Below are 9,722 nucleotides of genomic sequence, written 5' to 3' on the forward strand. Positions count from 1 at the left end.
CAACACCCCAATAACATGATGTCTTTAACAGCACAGCAGATTCTTGGCTGATGGCCCTGGTTAAAGGAAGAGAGGCACAGAATCTTCGAAGTCATCAATTTTAATGAGTACGGCAACTATTCCAGTAAACTAGATCCCTTTATTTTTGTTTGCTTGACAAAGAAACCTGATACATCCAAGACATTTATTCCTTTTTAGTTCAGCACCAGGACAGGAACTCGTTTTTTCACCACCAGTATTAAGCCCCCAGTGGTGATAAAAATTCCTGTGCAGTCTTTTGGAGGCAAAGAATAAAAGAAGCTACAAGGGGGAAGAAAACACCAAAACAAAACAAAACAAAATACACACTTTTGAAAAAATTCAGGCTTTTTTTGGCTCAGAGTTTAAACATGAATTGTTTGAGTTCCCTTTCAAAGTTGGAGTTGGCCAATGTCTCTTATAAGCTTGGATAGTTTTGTGGAAGTTACAATAGAAATAAGAATTTTTATCTGCATTTTCAAAGACAAAGAATACTCAGTATGTGTGTGTTGTGTGTGTATAGAGGAAGATATGGGCAGATAAATTAATCCAGAAGCAGATGAGACTTTGCTTAATTTATTTATAACTTAATTATTAAAATATTTTGAAGAAATATTCTGAATTTTCTGGGAAAGTCACACTAGAGGTACTAAATAATTCCTAAGGTTCATAGTGAGATAAACAACAGGAAAATTGCTTGAGATGTTTGTGTATCAGAGAAAACAACAACCTGGCTTTTGCCTCTAATCTTTTTCATCTTTGTGCAAACTCAATGAACTCTCATTCCAGATCTGAAGGCAACAGGCAGGCATTTGTTTTAACTCCTTAGGTAAACTCATGTTCTAGAATCGTTAAAGTTGAAAGTCCTTGTACAATTGCTAAATTACACTGCTCATTAGTAAGGGATTCATAGTAAGAGCAAACTGTGCTATCTCTTATGAATTTTTCGATCAAAAGAAAAATCCTCTTTTCTGTTAAAAAATTCTTTAAATACAGGGGAGAAAAACAACTCAGAAAAAAATTACGCAAATGGCAAGGTAGTGACAGGGCATCTATCAAAGTGGCTCTGGAAATTCCAATTTTTAAAGTGCTATAAAAATATCATTATTAATGATGATTGACTGGGTTTTCAGAGCCAAGATATTTCAAGGCTGCTAAGTTAGAGTGGAGTGCAAAAGCGGGGGTGCTGAAATGGCTTCAGGGTTCCCTCACTTTGTTTCTTCATTGATTTTTAAGTAACATGTGAGCACACTCAAATTGATGATTTTCATTTTGAATTAGTTTGGCCTCTGTCATGGAGAGCCTTCCATCTTCTCCTGAATGTCAGTGTCTAATTCATCTTCATCAAGTCCCCCCGCAGGAAGATTTGGATCTTATTACTTTTTGTTTTACAGTTTTATCTTTTACAGGAAATGGGGACTCAGAGAAAAAGAAAGAGGAATCTACCCACTTTTCAGTCAACTTACCCAATGGGAGAAGACACACCTTCCCATGTGGATCTTGTAGAAGCTTCTGGAGGGGTCAGTCCCAGGAGGTGGGAGAGTTGACACCATGATCCAGGGCTCCTTTGAGATATTTTTTTGTTTGCTTGTTTGTTTTTGCTTCTCTCAGATTCCTGAAAAGTCTTAGTTTCCCATCTTTGTCAGTTGGATACCTGGTACCTTTGGTCTTTAAGGACCCAGATGTCCTCTCCTTTTTACAGATGGAGAGATGAAGGCTAGTTTAGACAACGCATACAGGACTGGCAAAACCATATTAGACTTTTGGTATGGTTAATTGTTCCCATGAAAGTCTTACATTTTGCATTGTTTTCAAGTCACTGCCAAGACTGAGGAAAATGACAAGGATGGTTTTGTAAGTGTAATGAAAATATGCGTGGAGAACATCACAGACAGATTGTCCTGTGTAGTGTTTAGGTAGGGCCCAAGGTCCAATTTGGGGAGCTTCCATGAGGACGTGGGGAAAAACATGTCAACCCTGACAGAAGCAGTTGCTGACTGAGCAAAAATGTTCTCCTCTCTACTCCCTAAAGCTTCCTAACTCTCATCGGTCTGCTTTTAACCAGAGCCTTGGGGCACCCCACCTGAAGACTCACATTTTCTCTGGTCCCCGGGGAAGACACCAGTTTGCTCAGTGACAGTGTGCCAAACAGGGGAAAAAAAAAAAAGAAAAAAAAAAAAAGAAGAAGAAGAGCTTCAGCAACTGCGAACCAGGAAATTTTTTGTTTGTTTGTTTGTTTTAAAACAAGATTTGCCAATCTCGCCAAGAAATTTTGTCTAAGTTACAGCCTGGCAGCCTTTCTAATCGCTCATCGTTCTTTTTCTGAATCCTGCATTTTCATGGAGGGGAGATAATCTTTGGCATTATCCTCATTGGCTTGGCTTAGCTCTCAGTCCCTTGGGGTCCTGTTGCCTCTAGAAACTTTCAACTTCTAAATCCAGTGCTGGCTCACCCAGGAAAGGAACAGGCAAATTGAACAATAAAATTCAAGCCGTAGCTTCCGTTGTGACTCAAGAGCAGAAAATGTTTTTAATGTCCAAGAGCACATAAGTGGCATTAATCATCAAGAATTTATTATTTCTCATTGGGGGCCCCAAAGAAACACCATTTTGCCCAACTCCATTATTATCTGGGATTTGAAAAGCTTTTCAAAACTAGTTGCCTGATTGGATATTTACCTAAGGTTGAGCGTTTCAGAAGTTCTTTCATAGAAATTATATATGCCCCAAAAGAGAAAATAGTGTTTTTTTCTTCCTTTCTTTTCTTTTTCATTTCTCCCTTGTGTTTCTCTTCCTTTCTTTAGTGACCCTTGCTGTGTCAGCCTTTCTATGCATGATCAGTTTGCTGTGATCTATGGAGAACTCCCACCTCAGGAATTTGAAGCCCGTGGTAAGTCTTTTTGTTTTTTGAGTCTAGGCTATAGATTACTTTTGTTTTGAGAAAACCTTAGGGGCTTGTAATATAGTCACAATTTTTTATTCTTTGAACTGCATAAATAAATTAGACCACTTTGTGGTGGAAAGATTTTTGCAAGCATAAGCTCAGGATACTTTTCTATTGTATCTCTGAAATATTAAGTATTTTTGGGTGTTCACACAAAAGTTGATAGGATCGATCCTTCCTTCCTTCCTTCCTTCCTTCCTTCCTTCCTTCCTTCCTTCCTTCTTCCTCTTCCTTTTTTTCTTTCTTTCTTTCTTTCTTTCTTTCTTTCTTTCTTTCTTTCTTTCTTTCTTTCTTTCTTTCTTTCTTTCTTTCCTTTTTCTTCTGACCTTCCTAGTGCAGTAAATAAACATTGAAAGAATGTTATAAATTCATCTGTTGGTAATCCTTAAACTGCATTAGAATAATTGATTTGGGGAACCTAGATAAATATTTATCATAACAAACCCACGTTTCTCATTTCATGTGGAAGGGAGCTGCATTTTCCTTCATGCACAGGGATCATATGAAAAGCTTATGTTAGAAGATAGAAGCTTCAAATCCATTCTCTGGTCTTGGGGGACATAACTTCTTGAGATAGCTAGACTACAGTTCAACTAGAATATTTAAGATGCAAGTAAGAATTTTTTTAAAAGTTTCTTTTTCTGGGTTAGGTTTAATGACTTTACTAGTGCAGAACAATGGAATTTCATATGCTCCATCCCAAGAAGGAACTAATGGAGGAAGACTATTGTATTTGTTGAAAGCGTATGGTCTGCTGGGCTCCATGTATATTCTCCCCATAGCCCTACAAGATGAGTATCATTATCCCTATTTCACAGATGAAGAAACAGGATCAGAGGGGTTAGGTGATCTAACCAATGTCAAACACAAATAAATAGCAGCTCTAGGAAGATCTATGTGACTCCAAATCCACGCTTTTTTTTTTTTTTTTCCATTATAACCTATTGCTTTCAAAAGGTGAGAAGGCTAATTTAACATCTACCATTACTGCCTGCCTACACAAGAAAATGCACAGAGAATACTAACTCTTCTAGTGGTCTGGCAACCAGAGGTGGAGGCCATTGCCTTTGGCTAACCCATCTCTCTAAGAATCTTGAATGTGAACAAAGTGTCTTCTTCTCACCATATTGCCTGAGGGAAATGAGCAGTTCAGAGAAGCCACTCCAGAATTTTGGCCAGTTGCTGAGTGTTCAGGCTGAGGAGATGAAGCATATGCAAACACTGTGGTGTCAGGTGCAGTGAAATAAATCAGAATCAGCCTGAGCTTTCCTATGATCTTCAGCTGTGGTCTTTTTACAAGGCATTGAATCAAGACAACTTCAATTTACAGGATCAGAGTAAGTTCTTGTTGGACAGGAGTGGTTTTGGCCCGAAGTGTAGTTGTAAAATAGACTTACTTTCTGGCTTTCCATTCATAGCTTTTGTCTCTATTATGGAAATTCCCCTTCCATCAGCACACTGGACCTTCATACTCTTTCCACTTTCCCCTTAACACAATCTGATCTGGTGAGCTATCACCTGGAAAAAATCTAATCAATTATATCATTACTTGCAGGAATGACTCTGATGGTGGAATTTCAAGAATCAAGGGAGGCAAGTGAAGATGAAACTTCAAAGCAGCAAAGGTTTCTTAACACCCTTCGATGTTTAGGACATAAGTGACCACTTATTTATGAGCTGTTCATGGGTTAAGACTGATCCTAGAGGTTGATGGAAGAAGGCTAATGTAAGTGGCTGAAGGGTGCTTGACTAGAGTGTGCCTCTGGGGAAAACAAAAAACAAAAACCCTAGAGTCCTTTTGCTGGCACATTGTTGCTCTGTTATCTTCCAACACACTCTACTGTGGAGTCTGGCATTTGTATTGAAGCTGACTGTGGGGGTGGGGATTGCTGAGGTTGGTGGGGGAAGCATATTCTTTCCTGCAGCTGGCTTCTCAGCCTCTCTATAGGAAAGCCAAGATGATTCCTTTGGTCATTGTAACTTGGTCAGAGATCTTTCCTAGAGGAGAAAGAGTGATTGTGAAGATGGATGGCCTAGGCAATGCAGTAGAAAAAGGTAGCACATTTTAAAAAAAGTAGTCCACTGACTGGCTGTGATGACAGGGGAATCTAATGAAGTTTTCCTAAAGCTGTTTCCAGATCTGTGGAAGCTTTATCGAAGTCCAAAACTTTTGGTTGTAGAGTTCGGGAAGTTTACTGGAGTGCCAGCAATTTATCTCTCCTCTTACTTACTGTAGATACTTAGGGCAGAAGTACATTGCCAATTTATAACATAGAAGCGTCTGGCACTTTTTTTTTTTTTAATTTTAAAATAAAAACAATCCCACAGCATTTATTGTCCTCTGGTAATAACATAAAGGTAATTAAAACAATACAAACAAGGGTTTTAGAACTATATTCCCAACAAAGGACATCTAAAAAAACAAACTACGTGGCCTTCTCAAGAATTTCTCACTTCACTGATCATTCTAGTTGGAGACACTTTGGAGCAGGGTAATATTATCTCCTTTTAGCATGATCCGACCCAGTTGTTTTCTTGACTTTGTTTTAGAATGAATCTCTTTGGCATCGTCTAATACAAGGTTCATGTACTCATCAAAACCAATGATACAGCCCTCTATCCGCATGTTTACTTGCTCATAAAGCCACACCTGAATCCGAGATCTATTTTGCAAGTATCTGAAGATGAATTTGATGGCTGAACCATCACCTTCTGCACTTTTTGGCCCTGGCCACAGTACGCCATGGTGGAAGCTGACAAAGACCGGTATATAAAAATGTTTTCTAAGACGGAGAGTTCTTCTATAGACATTTCAGAAGAAGCACTACTATTTTATCTAGAAGGTGAAGAAATACTGAGCACAAAGCCACCATTGCAATCTGTGGCAGGGTAGGTAGATGAAATGCTTCTTTTTGCTTGAGGGGTTGGCCAACAATGTTTGAGGTAATTATAACTTATTTCTTGCTTAAAGGAAAAGGTGAAAGGACTTGAGGAACACTTCTGTGTACTCCACACTGTGAGAAGGATGTGTTGAAGAACTAACACACAAAAAAAGCTAGATTAAAAAAACAAGGGGGAGGAGAAGGGAAATGTTTGTCAACAAGTAGATGTGATGAACTATCTTTTCCCATTGGTAGAAATTAGGCTTATTCATAGTTCTTTTTGATTTGGTTTTTAAATTTGCATCCTTCTGTTAGAGCATTGCTCTAGTTGTTTTATACCTATTTCTTTAAGTGTGCCTACCCCCGCTATGTTGTGAATTACATGAGGCCATGCATTTTCTTTTCTCCTATCCTTAGCATCAAGCTGGATACAGAATAGATCCTCAACAAGTGACTCATGAATGACTGAAATTATTTTTTACACTATAGAATTTTAGTTCTAAAACAGTCACTTCCCTGGGAATGGGACATCCCTGTGGGTCATCTCAGATAATTTAGGAGGTGAGTAGAAGTAATAAGCTGATCTGAGTAGGGCTAGATTATTGACTAGTTAAGGAACATAACCTCTTTTACCATAAATTGACAATTTGAAACATGAATATGATGAATTTAGCCAAAGATGATACCTTGAGGCAAAGAAGGTTATACAAAATCGAATATTATCACAAGAATAAGATTCCAGAAATACATGTTTCTAGCAGGGCTGGCTTCATGGGAGTGCAGCCTGTGTAGTCACATGGAATCCTATAGTCAGAGGCCCTGCATGTGGCCTATGGTGTCCGATTGCAGTCTTGAAATTCTTAATAAGTTTTGAACAGAGACCTACAATTTCATTTTTCATTGGACCCTGTGAATTCAGTAGCTAGTCCTGGCTACTAATAAGATGATGGGAACCATGAGGGCCATGATCAGAGAAGCTGCACTGGATAGTATCTGAGAAGAGCTAGGGAAGAAACAAGCACGGGTTATAAGAAGAACTCATCTTACCTTGCCTCTGAGTGTGTTGCAGGCACTGTACAGGGCACATTTCTCAGGAGGGTGAATGATAGGGCCACTGGTCAAGAAAGGATGGGTATCCTCTGGGAGAGGAGTATTCAGGGAGTTAAAAAGGAAGACCCTTTTCTCTGGGAGAATGGGAAAGACAAAAAGGAGAGCTTGCAGGGATGGAAGACTGGGATAGTCTCAGAAAGAGGGAGGACATACCTGCAAACTCAGAATGAAATAACCTGAAGTGCAGAGAAGGAATCATTAGGTATTTCTATTCTCTATCCCCAAATAGGGCCCCACAGGAATGCCAGACTGATCAACCTGGGAAGCCCCACACCAGGGACAGACATTAGGATATGAAGTTGTAGAAGACACTAAAAATCCACAAAACTTCACCCTGGTTTCTCAGTATACTAGATGGAAAGGAAGCCAGTAATTTCATGTTAAGGAAAATTGCTCAGAAAACTCTTAGATTGGGATGCCTGGGTGGCTCAGTGGTTGAGCGTCTGCCTTTGGCTCAGGCCATGATCCCAGAATCCCGGGATTGAGTCTCACATCGGGCTCCCTGCATGGAGTCTGCTTCTCCCTCTGCCTGTGTCTTTGCCTCTCTCTCTCTCTCTCTCTGTGTCTCTCATGAATAAATAAATAAAATCTTATAAAAAATTAAGAAAACTTAGATTTCTTGATTTTGTGGGGTAACTTCTTCACATTTGTTGTCATTAACCCATCCACTTCTCCATAGTAATTAATAATACTGTCTTAAAATGGGAGGCCTATGTACTTCTTCTGGGCTGTAACAAGAAAGGGAGGAAGTGGGTGAGTCACACTGTACTCTGTAGAATACCCTAGGCAGAGCCTACCTTGGAAGGAAACAAATCATAGGACATAGTATAGAAGGGTACAACTTTTCTCCTTCTTTCTTTCTTTCTTTCTTTCTTTCTTTCTTTCTTTCTTTCTTTCTTTCTTTCTTTCTTCTTCTTTCTTCTTTTTTTTTTTTTTAAGGTTAACTATCTGGGGCCTATAAGGACCTTGACAACTGTGACACAGCTGAGGATGAGCAAGAGGAAATTAAGTTGCATGGAAGTTTATGAGGTTCTTCTCCTGGAGGGCAATTCCGGACATACTCAAATAGAGGCATTATCCAGCCTCTAACAGATTCCAAGAGATTCCTAAGCATTAAAAAAAATGATGGAACTATTATCTCAATCAAATAAAACATACATACAGCTATTTGAACTCTCTGCTGGCTGGGAGGAGGTGGCTATGCATAAACCTGGCGTGGTCATGGGTCTATGTGCTGTAACTTTAAGAACAGGCCTCCAGATAGGATAGGAGGGTCTGCCATGATCACCAACCTCACTGATCCCTGGTACTCTGATGGTTCTTGTGGGAACAAAAGTTGTAGTCACAGGATCTGCATCGTTAGGAGCAGGAAGGAAAGGGAAAACATTTAAGGTTGGGTGGGACTTTTTTTGTTTTCTTCTGGTTTGTGGTCATGACTCTGGAAGAGGAAGAAAGCTAATAGCTGGTTACATAGAAGGTATCTAAAGGAAAGAGTTTGTCTTCTGGATCATGATAGGAGTGTCCGTAGGATGAACTACTGAAAATGGAAAAGGACACTGGGTCAAAGTAGAAAACAGGTTTAACAAAGATGAATGGATAAAGGGCAATGAGGAAGCCAAGACCAACTAACAAGTAGGTAATAAGGACAGTGGGCATGCCAGGAAAGGGTTTGTATATGGAGGTGGTCCTTAGTAATTGTCACTCTTTCATTCATTCAACAAATCACAGAGATATTAACTAAGAATGATATTTATGGGGGGCACCTGAGTGGTTCAGTCAGTTAAGTGTCCAACTCTTGATTTTGACTCTGGTCATGATCCCTACCAGGGTCATGGGATCGAGCCCTGCATCTGGCTCTGTCTTGAGCATGGAGCCTGCTTGATATTCCCTTTCTCTCCCTTTCCCTTTGCCCCTTTCCCTTCTCTCTCTCTCTCAAAAAAAAAAAAAAAAAAAAAAGAATATATATGACCTTAGGAAACTATATATGTCAACACAGAAAAGGAGGCTGCAAAAGAACTCAAAGTTTTAAACTCAAATGTTATTGAGAGGACTAAGTATTAATGGGATAATACTCAGCCTAAAAATATGAAGACAAAAACATACTTTGTTCAAAAACTGATATGATAGAAGGAAAATAGAGTAGTGCTATGTATAACTAAGGTGTACATCTAGATGGAAACAAAGGTCGAGCAAAAAAGAACTCAACCAATTTACTGTCATAAAATTATACATCACTTAGGCCCCTCAGGAAGAGGAAAAATACAGATATTATGTTTTTAGGGTTAAATGTCAGTATGAAGTAACCCTTTGCAGTAGTGAGAGAATTGATTATCTTTTGGAAAATTAATTTTGATAAAATTAAAGTACTTGATAAGGGCTTCACTTTTAACGTTCACATTTTTAATCCTCAAAATGATGTCTCTGGCAAGGCCAAATTGTTGTTGTTGTTGTTATTTTTTAAGGCCAAATTGTTATTGGTTTGTAACAAGATCAAAGCAAGTATTTGCATACTTTTACAGCAGTTTTGTCATCACAAGATTTTTATTTTATTTTACAAAATTAAAACTGATCCTTTACTGCAGATACTTGAGAGGCACTATCATAGTTCATGATAAAATAGAATTCATAAAATATACTGCTTTTTGGAATACAGCTCATTAGGAAAAGGAACCTAAAGGGGAAATGAAAGAATGGGGGAATTTGAGTATACATTTGGCTACTATCCCAATGGGATAAATGAGGAAAGTCATCTCAAAAGTGTGATTACAT

General features: G+C 38.8%; 1 pseudogene; it reads right to left on the reverse strand.

Annotated features, from left to right (window-relative positions):
• Window positions 1-5,259: 5,259 nt before the first annotated feature.
• On the reverse strand, window positions 5,260-5,894 carry LOC112644204 (small nuclear ribonucleoprotein E-like; annotated as a pseudogene).
• Between the last annotated feature and the right edge of the window lie 3,828 nt (window positions 5,895-9,722).

This window comes from Canis lupus, chromosome 1, assembly GCF_003254725.2.
Source record: "Canis lupus dingo isolate Sandy chromosome 1, ASM325472v2, whole genome shotgun sequence".
Lineage (NCBI taxonomy): Eukaryota > Metazoa > Chordata > Mammalia > Carnivora > Canidae > Canis > Canis lupus.